Source organism: Delphinapterus leucas, chromosome 14 (assembly GCF_059928025.1).
Source record: "Delphinapterus leucas isolate spDelLeu-1000000601 "Yukka" chromosome 14, BTC_Dleu_Yukka2, whole genome shotgun sequence".
Lineage (NCBI taxonomy): Eukaryota > Metazoa > Chordata > Mammalia > Artiodactyla > Monodontidae > Delphinapterus > Delphinapterus leucas.
Window position 1 is genome coordinate 62,509,825 of NC_143142.1, and position 16,281 is coordinate 62,526,105.

General features: G+C 51.9%; 1 protein-coding gene and 1 long non-coding RNA gene across 2 annotated transcripts in view; one reads left to right on the forward strand and one right to left on the reverse strand.

The window, feature by feature from the left end:
* Positions 1–1,289: 1,289 nt before the first annotated feature.
* On the reverse strand, positions 1,290–16,057 carry LOC149747634 (uncharacterized). The gene is made up of 3 exons (XR_016387633.1): positions 3,689–16,057; positions 2,679–2,901; positions 1,290–1,776 (listed from the first exon to the last, which is right to left on the reverse strand). It is a non-coding gene; the product is annotated as an uncharacterized LOC149747634 (long non-coding RNA).
* Positions 14,466–16,281, forward strand: part of ARK2C (arkadia (RNF111) C-terminal like ring finger ubiquitin ligase 2C) — a 54,705-nt gene continuing 52,889 nt past the window's right edge. The window contains exon 1 of the mRNA XM_089895135.1: positions 14,466–15,940. The gene's annotated coding sequence lies outside the window, so the exon portion shown is untranslated. The remainder of the gene's footprint in view (positions 15,941–16,281) is intronic.

Sequence of the window (16,281 nt, forward strand, 5' to 3'; positions counted from 1 at the left end):
CCAACTGAGATCACACACCTGGTTTCAGGACTTAATGAAGCTCAGGTTCTTGATGTCTCACTGCAGAAAGAATTCAGTGAGAGACAAAGTGATGGGTAAGAAGTGGATTTATTTAGAGAGAAACACATTCCACAGACAGTGTGGGCCATCTCAGAAGGTGAGAAAGGTACCAGGGTATGGGGTTGTCAGTTTTTATAGGAGCGGGTAATTTCATAGGCTAACGAGTGGGAGGAGTATTCCAGCTATTTCGGGAAGGGGCGGGGATTTCCAGGAATTGGGCCACCGCCCACTTTTTGATCATTATGGTTGGCCTTGAAACTGTCGTGGTGCCTGTGGGTGTGTCATTTACCTTGCTGATGTGATATACTGAGGCTCAAGGTCTAGTGGAAATCAACTTTCCGCCATCTTGGACCCATTTGGTTCTAATCAATTTATGTCATGTCCTCGGGCTACATCATTCTTTCAAAGGTTGTGCCCTGCCTCCTTCTGTCTTGTTTCAGAGGGACCCTGGTGCCTGTACGAGGCTCACTTGCTCCTCATTAGGACTGGAGTGGGGAGGGGAATGGGGCACCAAAGGGCAGCAGCAGCATCTGGTCCCCAGGACCCATGGGCGTGGCGGAGGCAGTGAAGGAAAGAGGAGGCTTTGGGGCCTCACATCCTTGCTGGAAGCCTAGTCCCCCTGCCCTACACTGTGATAAGGGGGACCTGGAAATGCAAAGTCCCTGGCGAGTCACTCGGCCAAGGAAAACCCTCTTATCTTCCTTTTGGGGGGCATCTAGTCCAGACGATTTTAAGCTTGTTGACCCCGCTTGTCCCCACTTTGACAAACACGGTACCCTCTCCTTTAAACTTAACTTGAAATTTGAGAGAACAAATCAGTTTCATAGGACAAAGTGCTGGTTTCTTTTCAGGGCTGATAACTCATCCCTCCAGATTCTGAGAGGCCTCTTCCTATTTATCTCCCATAACACCCCTCCCCCGCCACCCACAATAATCCATTTTATGTGTGAGGGAATGAAACTAGACAGGTTGAGTGACCTGCCTGAGGTCACACAGTAATTTGGCCTCTGGGCCTGGACAACAGCACTGGTCTTCATCTCCTGAGCTGTCTCTTTTCACCAGGCCCCCAGGGCAAGGTTCCTCCTTTAGGCCACCTTCCAGATTCTTCTCCTTGCCCAGTGTCCTCCCTGTTAACTGCAAAGGTCTGGCCTTTCTAGGGGTGGCCACAGTTTGAGCAGCCACCCTGGGGAGCTGAGCTTTCTCAACCTACAAGATATAACTCAGGACACAGAAGGGGAGGAGGAGCTTGATGCAAAGCATCTGTTTCAGTGTTGCTTCAAGATGGTGCCCTGTGAGTAGCTACTGAGCAAACTGCAGAAGGGGCTGTTCCGCCCCAGGGGTCCTTGGCCCACGGGGAAGTTCCTGCCACTGATGCCAAAACCTCAGTTTCTGTGCACTAATGCCACATCGAATATTGGAGACAGAGTTTTGGGTGAAGTAGAAAAAGGTAGCTTTATTGCTTTTTGCCAGGCAAAGGGGGATACAGTGGACCCCTGCCCGCGAAAACTGTGTCCCAGCCCAGGAAGATTTGGTGAGGAGTTTTATAACAAGAGTTCAAGGGTGGGGCTGCTGATAAAATCAGGGCGTGTGCAGGGCCTGCACTCCTTTAATCTGGTAATCTTTTGTTGAGGTTCTCTGGTTCCTTTAATCTGGCCTCAGGTGGTCTTCTCTGGAATGAAGAATGCTGACGTCTTCCATTTGTTGGGGGTTTTAGTTCTGTAAAGAGCTTAAAGATATTGTTATGTGTATCTCTTTAGGGGGAACGAGGACCCTGCTCCAAGGCTGCACTATTGTTTCTTGGCTGTTCCTGCCTTGTCTCTGCATCTCCTCCCTTCCCTGATCAGCAACTGTTTGAATCTGCCCTTTGGAACTCAGGGAAGATCATGGAGGCTGGAGTCTGTTCCCTACAAACAAGAAACGGGGAACAGAAAGGCTTCCATGCCCAGGAACCCCACAGGGTCCTGCTTGGTTTCACCTCTAAGTCTGCTTGCTGACCTCATCTCAAATGGAACTGGAATGTGAGGGAAGAAGAGATAAGGGTCCAAAGGCAAAGGCCACCCCCACCCCGAAATTCCTCCTGACCACTGATCTCAAATTCTCTTCATCCAGAATCTGTGCTTGCTACAGCTTTTTAAAAATAGCTCACTCCCAGCCACCCCTTCCCTGCAGGGGGCAGAGTGGAAGAGCCTTGAACCTCGCCTCTCTCTCTACCCCACACCTCTGGGCCTCAGTTTCCTCCCCTGTAAAATAGAAGAGTGGGGCTGGAAGGTGTCTCCACTGCCTTCAGCTCTACCAGTCCCTCACTCAGTGACTCCCAAGGAGATGAAGAGGCCATCATCGGAAGTATGGGGAGTGCTCAAGAGACCTGTGTGCATGCGCACCTGCCCTTGGGCAGGGCTGCCCTTGGGCGGGGCTGTGGCCTCAGGGCTGCCCTTGGGCAGGGCTCTGGTCTCAGGGTTCCCCTCCTGACCAACCTGTGGCCAATCTGGTGCTGCCAGGGATGGGACTGAAGGTGGGCCCCGGAGAAGCATGTCCCCTGGGCAGCCTTCCTTCTTCCCCTGCTGACCAGGGTAGGGGTGAGCAGGGACATCCACTGGGTGAGGCCCAAAAGACCTTACCTCAGGTTTCACTGAGAGGGAAGTAAAGGTAGTGATGACGGTGACAGCCACACATCACGACCAGTAGCAGTGTCATGCTGATAATGGGCGCTGCGTGGAGTGTATGCCTGCCGGGCGCTGTTCTCAGAGCTTTACCATTGTGAACTCGGGCCCCAGGGGACTGTCATTCCTCAGGCCGGATGCTTCTGAACGTGCTGCCCATTGCTGGGTGCTGGCGAATCTCCTGTGGGTGGGAGCTGGGAGTTGGTGACTTCTGAGGTCCCCCACTCCAAGTACCTGGGGTCCTGGAGCTCTGAACCCCACCTGGTACCTGGAGCTAGTGCTTGTGAGTGGCGCCCACTAGCTAAGAGGAAACTGGGGAGGAGGGCTGTGTGATGGGAACCTGACCCAGGAGGCAGCTCTGCCTTCCAGCCTCTGTTCAGAGAAAGCCCAGAGCCAGGCCCTTGGTGGAGAAGGAAGGAAAGGGACAGAGTGAGATTTACACAGGACGTAACCCAGCCAGCTTGGATTTCTTTCTCTCTGAAACAACTCGTAGAGAACATCTTTGACTCCTGGGTTTCTCTGGCCATGTGTGGGAGTGTGGTGAAGCCTTGGGCTTGACACGTCACTGGGTCTCAGTCTCCCCATCTGTAAAAAGGGGACAGTACTATCACTCTGCCCTCCCCATAGAATGCGGGAAGGGAGGCCAAGCTGGTCAGAAGTCACTGCCAGGCCAGGCACGTGCTCTGCCATCCACTGCTGCCGCCGGGTTTCCATCCACACTTGGCCGCTCTGGCTCTTGTCTCTGGGGAGCCTGGCTCTCCCATCTCAGGCTACAAGGGCAGGGCCAGCCCCGGGAACCAGTGACCTGTGTCAGGCAATGCTGTGCTTCTCTGCCCCGCCCTCCTTCCCCAGGCTGCCCCTCGCCCAGAGCTCCCTGGGCTCTGACTGCATCAAGGTTTGGCCCCTCTCAGGGTCCTCCCAGTTCCAGAGAGGGCTCCTGGAGGGGAAAAATATCCTTTAAGACTCACAGGAGCAAAACTCTTGTGGTGGAATTTCGGGTGCCACCGGTGAGAAGGAGTTTTTGGAGAAATGCACTTTTCTCTGGCTCAGCCGCAGGGTTCAGCTCAGGCTCCGGCAGTGCCTCGCCTTCCCTCAGGCCTCGTGGCTGAGGTGCTCCCGAAGGGCCCTGTAGCTCAGCTTCAGAGGCCCTGGAAAACAGCTGCAGGGACTGTGCAGGCCTCAGCGCAGCCTCAGTCTGTGCAGCCGGCCGGCTCTGGGAGGGCTGGTTTTGAAATAAGAGGCTGCAAGGATTTCAAAGGCAAGTTTTGGCATCTGAGCAGTGGGGTCCCTGGCATCACGGATCCTTCCTGGACCGCTATCTTCCCCTCCTGGGAGGGGCAGGCCCCAGGGAGGCAGAGGTCCCTCAGGCCGCAGCTGGAGAGGAAGACAGACGCTGCAGTCAGGGCCTCACCCCGCAGGCTCTGTCTGACTTCAGATTTACTGCACAGCTCAGAGCCCTGGGCTGGGCCCCTGCTGGGGCTGGGTGTCTGCAAAGCTGTGGCTTTTCAAGATGAGATGAGAATTTTTTTTTTTTTCAAAGAGGAATTCCACCCCTTGTATGTCATTTAATGTTTTAAAATTAATACATTCACCTAGCGTCAGTCTCTTGTTTCCCCATTGTTTATTTTGCCTACTGCTGAAGGTAAGATCCTACCCACCCATGAATCCCAGCAGGCTCTGCGGACAGTTGCATATCTTAAGTTTCCAGCGTTTCCAACCACCCTCCATCTATAGTCCATCTCCTCTGATGCCACCACAGCCCTGGGAGGTATGATTTCCTCTGTGTGCAGGGAAAGGAAGAGGCTCATGGAGCTTCAGTGCTGGCCGGCAGACCCGGGAGAGCCTGACATATCTCACTCTCCCCGCCCCAGGTCTGGAAACTCACGCACACTCCTACCTGCTGGGCCAGCTTGGCGGGGGCAGGGGACACAACCCGTGACCTCCGTCCTCTCACCGTGCTGGGCCAGGATCAGGCCAGGCTGGGATAGGAGCGGTGGGTGAGACAGACTCGGGCCGGACGATGGCTGCCCAAGAGGGAGACACGGTCAGACGCCGTCCAGCTTTGGGAGGCAGTTGGTGTTGGGGGCTGAGGACAGAGGGTCGGCCCGAGATAGTGTCGAAATCAAATATCCAAAATGTTAAAAACATAATTCTCCTACAAATACATAGTGAGATTTATTCAAGTCATTAATGAGGGAACCAGCAGGATGATATACATACACACATAACATATACACACACATGTTAATGGGAGAAAAAAGAAGGCCGAAATAATATCTCTAAATTAGAGATAAAACTGGTATTCTCCATGGGACGAAAGTCATTTGCACCCATATCAGGTTCCTAATGATAATGTCTAACTTTACAGCGATTAGACTACCAATAGAAAGTAGTTAAGTCAAATAAAGTTATATTTCCCTAGAAAGTCACATGACTCTTAGGCAGACCTATTAGACAGCGTTCTAGTATGACTTTGAAAGGACGCACAGTCTTCTTTTTGCTGTATTTCAAAATTTTAGATATTTTTCCTTTACGGCAGACAGAAACAGAAGGTGAAACTGAGGGATTGCAGCCGGAGAAAGCCCGAGACGGAGATGGCATGGCAGGTTTTTACCGTCCAGGGCTTTTACCCTTTCTTTGGACCCAGCCCCACTCTCCCACCATCTAGAACCCCACTCTGGTTATTAGAACAACCTAGGCATTTTATGATGGACATGAGTCTCGGGAGACTGGGGATGCCAAGAGCTCACCTGGGGCTCCCATAGGTGCCCAGTCTCCCCAGGGACCTGCAGGCTGGTGTGTATGTGCGTATGCGTGGGATCCTACTTCCTTTCATCACAGAGACTTTCTCCTTCAGGGCTGTGCCCATAACTGGGGCTTGAGGACCTCTTCTTTCTTGGTCCCTATTTTCCATCCTCTCCCCAATCTTTCTTTGAATTTTTCCCACGGACATATTACCCTTCCTTCCCCCGCCTCACCACAGAGACCCACACACAACACCTCCTATATAAGTAGACACAGTCACTTAGGTGCCCTGTGAGGCAGCACAACCCCCAGCAGAGAGGCGGCCCACCTCTGCCTTCTACTCCTTTCCACTTGGGACCAAGGCTAGCCCATTCTGCACCTTTGCATGAATTAGAAAATGGCTCCCCCACTGCTGACAGTTGCAGCGGGTGCCAGGGCACACATGGCTGCTTCAGCCCCACTCACCCCCTCGCAGGATATCTCTGTGCCTGGTACAGATGGCACGTCTACATATAGTGACCCCACTCCCTCCTCCTCGGAGACTTCCAGAGTAGTCTCCAGGGCTCCCTGCACCTTCTTGGTTGGTGCACCTTTTGAAGTCCCAACGGGGAGACAGTCCAACCCACACTGGCATATGTTCCCTGAGATCCTACTCACCACACTGGTGCCAGCTCTGTTCTCTTAGGCTGGAGACTATGGTTGCCAGGGTGATGTGATGTCAGGGACCAGGAGAACTCATCCTACCCCACCAATTACAGCTCCTTCCTGAACTCTAAATTAAATTGCAGAGAAATGAGAGTAACATGGTGTGTTTTCTTGGGAGATGAAAGAAGTGACGTATCTTCGCAATTGGGTGTCAATGACTGCTGACAGACTGTCTGGTCTGGAGGGCTCTAAGAAGATTCTGTGCGTGCGCGTGTGTGCGTGCGCGTGTGTGCGTGCGCGCGCGCGCAGGGAGGGGTCTGCAGAGGAAGTGCTGTACAAGGACGTTGAGACTGAGACTGGGATTTTTCCAGGTTGGCTCTGCTGACCCTACTGGACCCTACTGCCCCTAGAGCCTCTAGATCCCCAGATTTAGAGAACTGCTCCTCTCTGATGATGGCTGGAAGGAAGACGAGACTTGTTTTAAAATGCACAGAGAGAAAATCTAAATACAAGTCCCACAGCCCCTCAGGGGAACGCGTCAGCTCTCACCCTCTGGCGTGTGAGCCGAGCACCCACCACCTCCTCCTAGAGCTTCTGCGCTGCCACCCAGCCCCCAGTCTCTCGCTCCACTCCTGCAGTTTCGGCAGGACCTCCTGGAAGTAGTTAATTAATAAATCAGTGTTTGCTTTCCTCTTGGAAAAGTGATTTTTCCCCCTCTCTGTAAGTAAGAAGTGTTTCAGCTGATCCCAGCGAGGCGTCTGGGGCTGGAGGAGTTGCTGTTATTAACACGTGCCAAGAAGACTGTAATATTGTCTCCATAACATGAGCGGATGGGGCTAGATTGACCTCATGGTGGTGTCTGCCAGCTCCGACACTCTGGCTCACTGGACCCCCCTCCCTCACAGGAGGGAGCTTCCCTGCCATCTGGGCCTGCCTCTCAGTTGTTTTGCCAGAAAGAGGTGTTGGGGTCTACCCACAGCCTTGTGGGGCCTTGGCAGCCAATGTCTTGGCCCATCAGTTCAGGGGGAAAGTTCTCACAGGTGAGAAGGAAACGGATAACCATGGTGCCAGGGTTTTTCCTTCTTCTCCTGGCTGCCTCAGTGCCCACACTGGCGAAACAACTGAAATAAAAGGCTTTCCCATCCTTGTATGAGGATCTGGAGACTCTGACCCCCCAGCTGCTCTTTAAAGCCCTGATGAGCCTTATCATCATGATCACCGTCAACTCTGGCATTTGTGTAATCTGATAGCACCACATAGTACTCATCCTATCAGAGGCACAAACTCCCACTAGCATGGGGGTGTGGCAAATGTAACCATCATTGTTTAATAGGAAGCAGTAGCTCAGAGAGGTTAATATCAGTTTTCTTCTAGGGCCAGTAAGTACCGGGGCCTGCACTAGAATTCAGGTCTCTTTCTATGGTATCTTTTTTTTTTTTTTTTTAACATCTTTATTGGAGTATACTTGCTTTACAATGGTGTGTTAGTTTCTGCTTTATAACAAAGTGAATCAGTTATACATATACATATGTTCCCATATCTCTTCCCTCTTGCATCTCCCTCCCTCCCACCCTCCCTATCCCACCCCTCTAGGTGGACACAAAGCACCGAGCTGATCTCCCTGTGCTATGCGGCTGCTTCCCACTAGCTATCTATTTTACTTTTGGTGGTGTATATATGTCCATGCCACTCTCTCACTTTGTCACAGCTTAACCTTCCCCCTCCCCATATCCTCAAGTCCATTCTCTAGTAGGTCTATGTCTTTATTCCCATCTTACCCCAGGTTCTTCATGATGTTTTTTTTTTTTTCTTAGATTCCATATATATGTGTTAGCATCTTTCTATGGTATCTTTTGTCTTGATCTCAGATCCATCCATCTTCCATCCATCCATCCATCCAACCACCTAACCATCCAGCCAGCCAGCCATCCAGCCAGCCACCTAACCATCCATCCATCCATCCATCCACTCAATAGATAATTACAAAAAGCCCATTTCATGCCAAGCATGTAGTAGTGGTAGAGTAGTAAACAAAAACAGACCTGCTCCCTGCCCTTAGTTGCTGCCAGTTAAGTGCAGATTCTCTTCTCTGTAGATAGAAAGATCCGGGGTGTGGAGTGGGAGTCTGGACATGAAGCTCTCAGAGGAAGATCTTGTTTCCCTTCCTACATTTCATCCTTCCTTCTGTCCACAGCAGATTGGATTTAGGTCATTTTGGGAGCCCTCCAGCTTCTGATTTCTAGAACCTTTGGCAGGTGAGCAGGCTTTGGGTGGTAGAGGAGCAGCTAAACGCTAACAGAGAGGAAGAAAGACAGATGTTTATGGGCACCACTGGGCGCGGGCACGGATCAGGCACTCTGCAAACACAGCTTATTTCTCACCACCTCCTTGAGGGTGGACCAGTCAGGGAGACAGTGGTACCTGGTGGTCTCCTGCAGTGATATCCTGCCTTGTTAGCATAGGGCCCCGGTCTGGCCAGCTCAGCAGACAAATTTCCTGTTGCCCTGTGGTTCTCACCTTCAGTGTCCAGCCGAGGCACATGTGAAAAAAGACAGATAACCAGGCGCCATCTCTAGAGAGTCCCATGGTGGGCGTGAGAGGTTAACACAAGGCCCTGTGTTAAAATAAGCCGCTCCCCTGACCCCAATGCCAGCGTTCCCGGGCCACTTGGGGATGGGAAGACAGCTTTCCTCAGGACAGTCGACATCTTTGGAAGTGAATCCAGTATGATAACAGCAGTTAGCTCTGGGACAGGGAATCTGTACAGAACTTGCAGGATTCCAGGACTTGTAGGGGAGAAATTTGTCCAAATTTCAGTGCCAAAGTCCCCTTGAGGCTGTACAAAATGTGGAAACTCCTTGCTTCCAATTCCACTTGAGTGCAGGTCTAGAAGGTGGGCAGTGAGGACAGCATCACAGAAGCGGGGGTGGTCCGGAGCCAAGCAAGAGGGTGGATGGACCGTGCAAGGGCCCACCAGTGGGAGCAGACAGAAACCCAGGCAATTTTCACTGAGGCAGCCAAGGCTGAGGGAAAGCCTTCCACTCTCCAGTCCTGCTATCGAGGACTTCTGAAACCCCAGGCTCAGGGCCCCAAAAGCAGACTCTTGAAGCCAAAGGTGACCTTAGGTGTTGCCTAGTTACAGGGACAGCCAATGTGGGGCACGCAGGATGCTAGCCTGTCTCCGGGACAGGGGGCAGATATCTTAATTGACCATGGCAGCTTCCCCCCCAAGCCTGGAGGCAGCATCACAATTCTTCTTAACCCAGCACCGCAGGCCAGGACGTTCTAAGATCCTAGCTGGCATGTGAGTTCCATATAAGCGTCTTTGCCACTCTCCATCTAGATTAAGTCCCCCACTTGACACATGAAGAACATGTGGCCAGGGGAGGGAGATAGGCTTGCTCAGTGGTCAATAGAATTATTGCTGGGAGGTGAAAGGAGGTAGCCGCGTAGCAAGGTGGCCTTGTTGAGGGGTGCTTGGGTCCTGGCTTGGTAAGTTTGACATATCCTATGTGTATCCCATCACAATTGACCACTCACTGTTATATTACAGGCTTGGACCTTTTTAAACCCACTGCTTTCTGGATGCATTTAGTCCTGGGACCCTTTTGTGCCATAGAAACCACTCAATCCTGCAGAACAGTTTGTTTCTGAAACACACTTTGGGACCTGCAGGGTGAGCAGAAAGAGATGAGGTGGCAAGACGCCCGCACTCGGCTTTCAGGGTCTGCCTCAGCCGTGATGGAGGGCATGGGAAGCAGGGGTTGGGCGCTACGCAAACCTGCCCTTGGTCGGTGTCTGTGTGGTCCTTGGCCTTTATGGCTTCTTTTCACTCTGGTGATTTAGGCTTCTCAGGTGGGGAGTGTGTGGGGGGGGGGGCGGGGGGGGGCATGAATGAGCCTATCAAATCCTAACCAACAAGAAAAAGCAGCTCCTTTGGAAGGCGGCTTTAGGGAAAAAAAGAAAGTTCCATTTTCCAGAGTGAGGAGTAAAGCTAGAGAACTCCAAGAGACATGTTTGTGTGGAGAGGCAGGTATGAGTGAATATGTAACACCCCACGCGGGGTGGTCAAAAACAGATCTAAGAACACAGGGGCGAAAAAAAAGAAAAGAAAAAAAAGACACAGAACACTGAAACAGCTATCATGGAGCTCATGTACTTAACTCTGGGGCCCAGTTTCTTGGATTTCTTTCGTAGTTTATAGTCCACAATGGATTGGAAACAACCAATGGGAAGAGGGAAGACAGGCTCGGGGAAGGAATGGGGACAGAGTCATCCCATCCCATTACTCACCGTTAGGTGATTCTGATCCCAAGGAAGTAGGGAGGGGTGCAATGTATTTAGTCACTGTTTAAGGAGCTGGGAAAGCTAAGTGTGTGAGCATTTAGGAAAGGTTTCCATACTAAATGACGGAGATTAAATGGATAAGTTTCTGTTACGGGGAAAATTCACTTATATGAATCTTTCTCAACAAGGCTGATAAATGAAACATCACTGAAAGTTCTAAACACTCTAGATAAAGTCCTATGGGTCACATTAAGAGACAGACACATCGTATGTTATAAGAAACAAAGCATGTCAGAGTCATCGGGATCAAGCCCTTTGTTTTGTAGGCACAGAAGCGGGGGGCAGGGAGCCCCCCAGTCAGAGGTGCTCAGTTGCTGGAGGCAGGAATAGTCTGAGGCTCCCCTGTCTCCCTCAGCCAATGAGGCCCTCAGCCTTCCCTCGCATCTCCAGACCCTGTGACTCACTTTCCTTTTCCTGCTGCACCCTCACCTCCCCAGAGTGGAGCTGGCACAGGGATGGGGCCTTGTGGGGCTGCGGGGGTATCTCCGGGAAACGACTGCATCAGCCGTCACTTGTCTGACAGCAGATGACAGCGGTTGGAGCTGGGTCACTCTGCCTCTGTGTCCTCAGGAGGTGTGGCTGGTTCCATAGAAGCTCTGGCACGTATATTCTATTTTCAGTGGAACTTGAATGTAAAGCATGTGGACCTCAAGCTTTCTGTGAAACGAACACTAACCCTTCTCTGAGTGATGGAAATAGGCCAGTTTCTTCTCTTCTTCCCCCCACCCCACCCCCGTACAGGACAACAAGTCCATCTGCACCATCCACAGCGCTGATGGCGTGTGGAATTGAAGATTAAGGAGGAACAAAGGGAACACGGGGAGAGCGGAGCTCGAAATTGCAGACTGGCCTGTTGCTCCACTTCTGAGCTGGGAGCCCTGGGGCTTGGTAGTTAATTTCCCTCACCTGTAGGAGGGGGACATGGATGCCTCACAGGGCCCCAGGAATCAACGGAGGCAATGAATGTAAATCATTTAGGAAGCCTTCAGTGAACAGGAGGGATTTTTCTACTAAAGGGAATCTTCATTGACTCGAACCGCCACCATTTATGAAAGCGTCACTGAAACTCTTGAAAGCAATGAGCACAGTGGAAATACTTCACGTTTCATAATGGTCTGAAAGTGTGCTGGACTGGGTTTGGATCGAGCTCAGCTTTCACCAGCTGGTGGCTGCCCATGGGGGCTCCTAGCTCACAGGGCTGAGGACAAAACAGTGCCAGTCAAGGCTCCCTAGATGGGGGCCACCACTTCTCTGTTCATTTTTTCCAGTTTACTCTTCACAAGTGCTTCCTCGGGGGTTGTATTCACACAAATTGTCTTGTTTAGTCTTGAGGCAGCGCTGTCAGGAACTTGCAGCGCGTCTGCGGTCCATCAGTGGGAAGGACGTCGCGGCTCAAGGAGGAGCACAGAGCCTGGCTCCTGCACTCTCTCACTTCAAGGTGGACATGGCACCAAGAAAGGGCACTGGGTTATGAATTCTGGTATTTGTCTAGAGGGTATGCTCACGGTATCATCCTGACAACATCTGGTTAAGTTTGAGAGAGCTTCTCTGTATGAATCCTCCCAGCTCTTATTCTGGGTGGCGGAGGGCAGGGCTGGGCCATGGCCTGGGAAGTTGACCAGGCTGCATCTGACCAGGTGACATCCTCCTCCTTGTCAACAGCTGCCTAAACGGGGTCTTCCAGAGGGTGGACCCCAGGCTGTACTGTTATCCCTCCCTTTCTCCCTCCCTCCCAGGGTTTTAGAAACCCAGTCTTCAGTGCTGGGAGGCTTTCTCCTCTTTCCTCCGCAGCCTCATGCTCTGCCTGGGCCGGGGCCCCCTCCTCTGCCCGCCAGGCAGGACTAGACCTGGACCCTAGGGTTTAACTCATCAAAGCATGAGGTCTCAGACCTGTTGTCTCCTCACTCCCAATGCTTCTTAAACCTTGATGTATCCTCCAGGTTCTAGAACCTTCTACCCAGGGAAGTCATGTCCCTATCCCCAGGGGCATTAGCTACTGTGCAGAGGTCAGTAGGGAGACAGATGGTCCAGTAAGTAGAAAGGACCATGGAGTCATGGTGTGGGGAGCCTGGAAGTCACGAGAACTCATCTTGCCCACACGGGCTCTGGAGTCTGCAGACCAGGGTTCAAAGCCTGTCTTTGCTTCTTACTAGCTGTGTAGTTACTTAACCCCTCTGAGTCTTGGTTGATATGAGGCTTGGAAGATATCAGGTGCCCACTGCCTGGCAGGGATCCAGGTGGCTCCAGTGGGGCTGGCTGCTGGGAAGCAGGGAGAGCTTGTCTCAGGAGCCCCAACCTTCCTCTTTGGCTCCCCAGGGAGGCGGGGTACACTCCCTGCTACAAACCAGACCCTCACTGATTTCCTTCCTCCAGAAAGGTGCAAATGACTAGGGGTGGTGAGACAGATGGGGGCCCTCCTACAGAGAACAGAATTTAAGCACGGTGAAAACATGAACCTAAAGTGATCAAGTTCGTTCCTGCTTTCACTGTGGAAGCACAATCTGTCTGGGGCACCTGCGAGAGCCCCGGCCTGGCTATCGAAGTTGTGTCCCAGCCCCTGTGTTAGCTCACAACCCAAGACTGAGACAGCTCTCCTCCCAGCCTGCCAGGTGTTCCTGACATTGGATTGTTCACTCCTGGGAAGGCCATGCCTCTCCCCCTCCCTCCCAAATAGTCTGCTGACCGATACCCAAGTGATCCTCCAAGACCTTTGATTCTGTGGGTAGTGGAGGAGGTTTCTGCGAGACTCGTTGATCAAATGGAACGCAGTTTCAGCTGGTTTGAAGTGTATTCATAACAAGCTAACCACCTTGGTGGGTTTTTCCTACTCACTTCTAATTTGGGTTTAATAGGCCTCTCCACGAGCTACCCTAAATCCAAACAAACAGGAATCCAAGGAGGCAGAGCTGTCCCTTCACGTCCCCGGTGCTGCACACGGACAACCATGGGTCCTAATAAATGGCCCCATGGTTGTTTCTGCAGGACCAAAGGCCTCTGAATCAACAATGGAAGATTCCAGTGTATTTTATTATAGGCTAGTTCTTTGAAAACAAGCCCCTAGTAGAGGATGCAGGGTAACTTTGTGAACTTGCAACATTCAATTAACATGAACTTTCATATATGTGTGGCTTTGTGCCAAATGTGCTACAAATCCCATGCAAAGCCTCCCTTACCTTGTGGAGAGGGCTACCTTCGGGCCATAGTATCTTAACTGCCAGAAACTCAGAAATGTCATTTCCCCTGTTGGAACTCAAGCTGACACTTAATATTGGTCAAGACTAGCTAGACTCGCATTTTACAGACCTTTAGGGCAGATGGGCTCAGAGATGGAAGGTGCACCAGCTACTATCAACACCCAGTTTGCTATTGCTTTTACCTGCACCTCCCAGGAAGGGTGCAGGGGTCCTGGAGCCCCGCTTCTCCAGAGGTCTGTGTGACGATCTCCACTGCTGCCGGCTTGCCCCGTGCCCGGGGTTTCTCCACTTTGGCACTCTTGACATTTGGGTCTGGATAATTCTTTACTGTGGGGGCCATCCTGGCCTCTGTCCACTAGATGTCAGTAGCAGCACCTGTCCGCCCCACGCCCCCTCCCCGCCCCGCCCCACTTTGTGACGATCAAAACTACCTTAGCCTTACTACCTTAGCTAAGTCGCCCCACTTGAGAACTGCCGCTTTACACGGGTCATCTCATGTAATCCTTAGAGGAGCCAATTTTATCATCATCTCCACCCTACAGATGAACTCTCTGAGGCTGAGTGAGTTAAGTAACTTATCTGCAGTTAGTAAATGGCAGAGCCGGGTCTCAAACCCAAGTCTGTCTGACACCAAAGTCCATGATTTTACCCTGATTCCTGCCGCAGAGGAGGACATCTAGGTCACACACTGAAGCTCCAAGGAGCCCTGGATCTCACGTGGTGTTCACCTGGGGACATGCCCAAGCTGGGCTTTTCAGAGAAGTGAGCGAGTAGGTAGCACTCAATGCAAGGGTCCCAGCCCTGAATTCTCTGACGTCAGAGGCTGTCCGGGGCCAGGTGGGGATGGGAAGCAGCTGGGAGGTAAACCTGCTTTCCGTCTGCAACAGGTTGGCTGGAGGGGTTTGTACTGATATCTATAGTCACGGTCTGTTGCATACTGTCACCTGACACCCAGTGGCTGAGAACATAATCATTTATTGTAGCTCACAATTCTCCGGGACACCTGAATAGTTCGCCTGGCCTCGTGGCAGCTCAGCAGGTCTCATGCATGTGTGGTTTCCTGCTCTTGGGTTGGGTTGTCTCGGCTTTGTTCTATGCTGTCTCATCATCCAGTAGGTTAGCTCAGGCTTGCAAGCATCTGAGAGAGAGAGACAGACAGAGGAAATGTGCAAGGTTCTCTGAGGCCCAAACTTGGAACTGGAACAGCCACTTTTGCCGCCTTCTGTTGGCCAAAACAAGTCACAAAGCCAGCCCAGATTCTAGAATGAGGAAATCTAGAATTTCCTCTTATTGGGAGTGGCCGCAATGTCACACTGCGAGGGAGTGGAGATGCGGAGGGGCAGCTGAGGCCGTCTTTGTCTTCCTCCTCTCCTGGTGCTCAGCTGGTATCTGGCTGGCTTCCGGCTGGCATCCGGCTCAGTGTCTGCTGCCCCAGGCCCGTTAGTGAGAGAGGGAGGGGAATGCTAGCAGGTTCAGGCTTCTGCAGAGATTCTAGCTGCCTGGATGCACTTCTCAGGATGGTGAGCTCCTTGGGGATATGGACTTTGTTCACCCCTGAGTTCTAAGAATCTAGCATGTACCTGGCACACAGTAGGTTCTCAGCTAATAGTTGTTCCATATGAAATTAATTCAGTGACTTTTCCTCAACTCAATTCAACATAACTTGATTTCACTGGTCTTTATTAAGTACCTACTACCTGTTGAGCTCAACCCTACTTAATCCAAGAGAGTCAGAAGGCTGTCCAGTTCTCAGCCTGGCCGTTAGGACCATGACCAAAGGTCGGCATGATTGATGGGGGATCCAGAGAAAGGATCCAGACAGCCTTAGAAGTGCTGCCTTTGCAAACCGCACCCTAGTGACGGCCTGGGCCATCCAAGGAAGGGCGTGGTGGCTGCCAGGGGCTCTGGAAGCTCTTCCCAGCCTTGGCACCATGTGGATTGGGTGGATTTTCTGCTGCTTTTCCAAAAGGCTCAGTTTAGTCAAATCCAACAGGTGTCTCAGCAGCCTGCTGGCTTCCCTTTTCCTTTCAAAGCCTGAGAGCTCTGGGAGGGAAATCTGAGACTGTAATTGAGATTCCCTGCAATGCTGTCTGTGTAAGGCTGGCTGGGAGAGGAGAAGCCTTTCAAAACACCAGGTTATTAGAAACAGGAAGCTGCCTTCTGCCAGGAGTCACGGAGGTTCGCCTCAGAGGTGTCCTTCCTTCCTGCCCTCCAGCTTGGAAGAGGAAGGAACGGACATTAATTAGAGGTCACACCTCTCCCTCATCTCTACCTGCAGCCTTTCCCAAGGTCAGGAGTGGGGCCTGTGGGTGGGAGGTCAAGTGGGACTTCTTCCAGATCAGAGAACAGTCAGACCAGTGTGTGTGGTTTCTCAGTGGTGACCAAGAGCAGAGATCACCATGACAGACTTAGGGAGGGGCAGTGTGTGTGTGTGTGTGTGTGTGTGTGTGTCATGGGGAGGAGGCAGTGTGTGCAGTGTGTCTGTGTGTGTGTGTGTGGTCATGGGGAGGAGGGAGTGTGTGTGTGTGAGTGTGTGTGTGTTTGTGTGGTCCTGGGGAGGAGGCAGTGTGTGTGGAGTGTGTGTGTGTGTGTGTCAACGGGAGGAGGGTGTGTGTGTGTGTATGCATGTG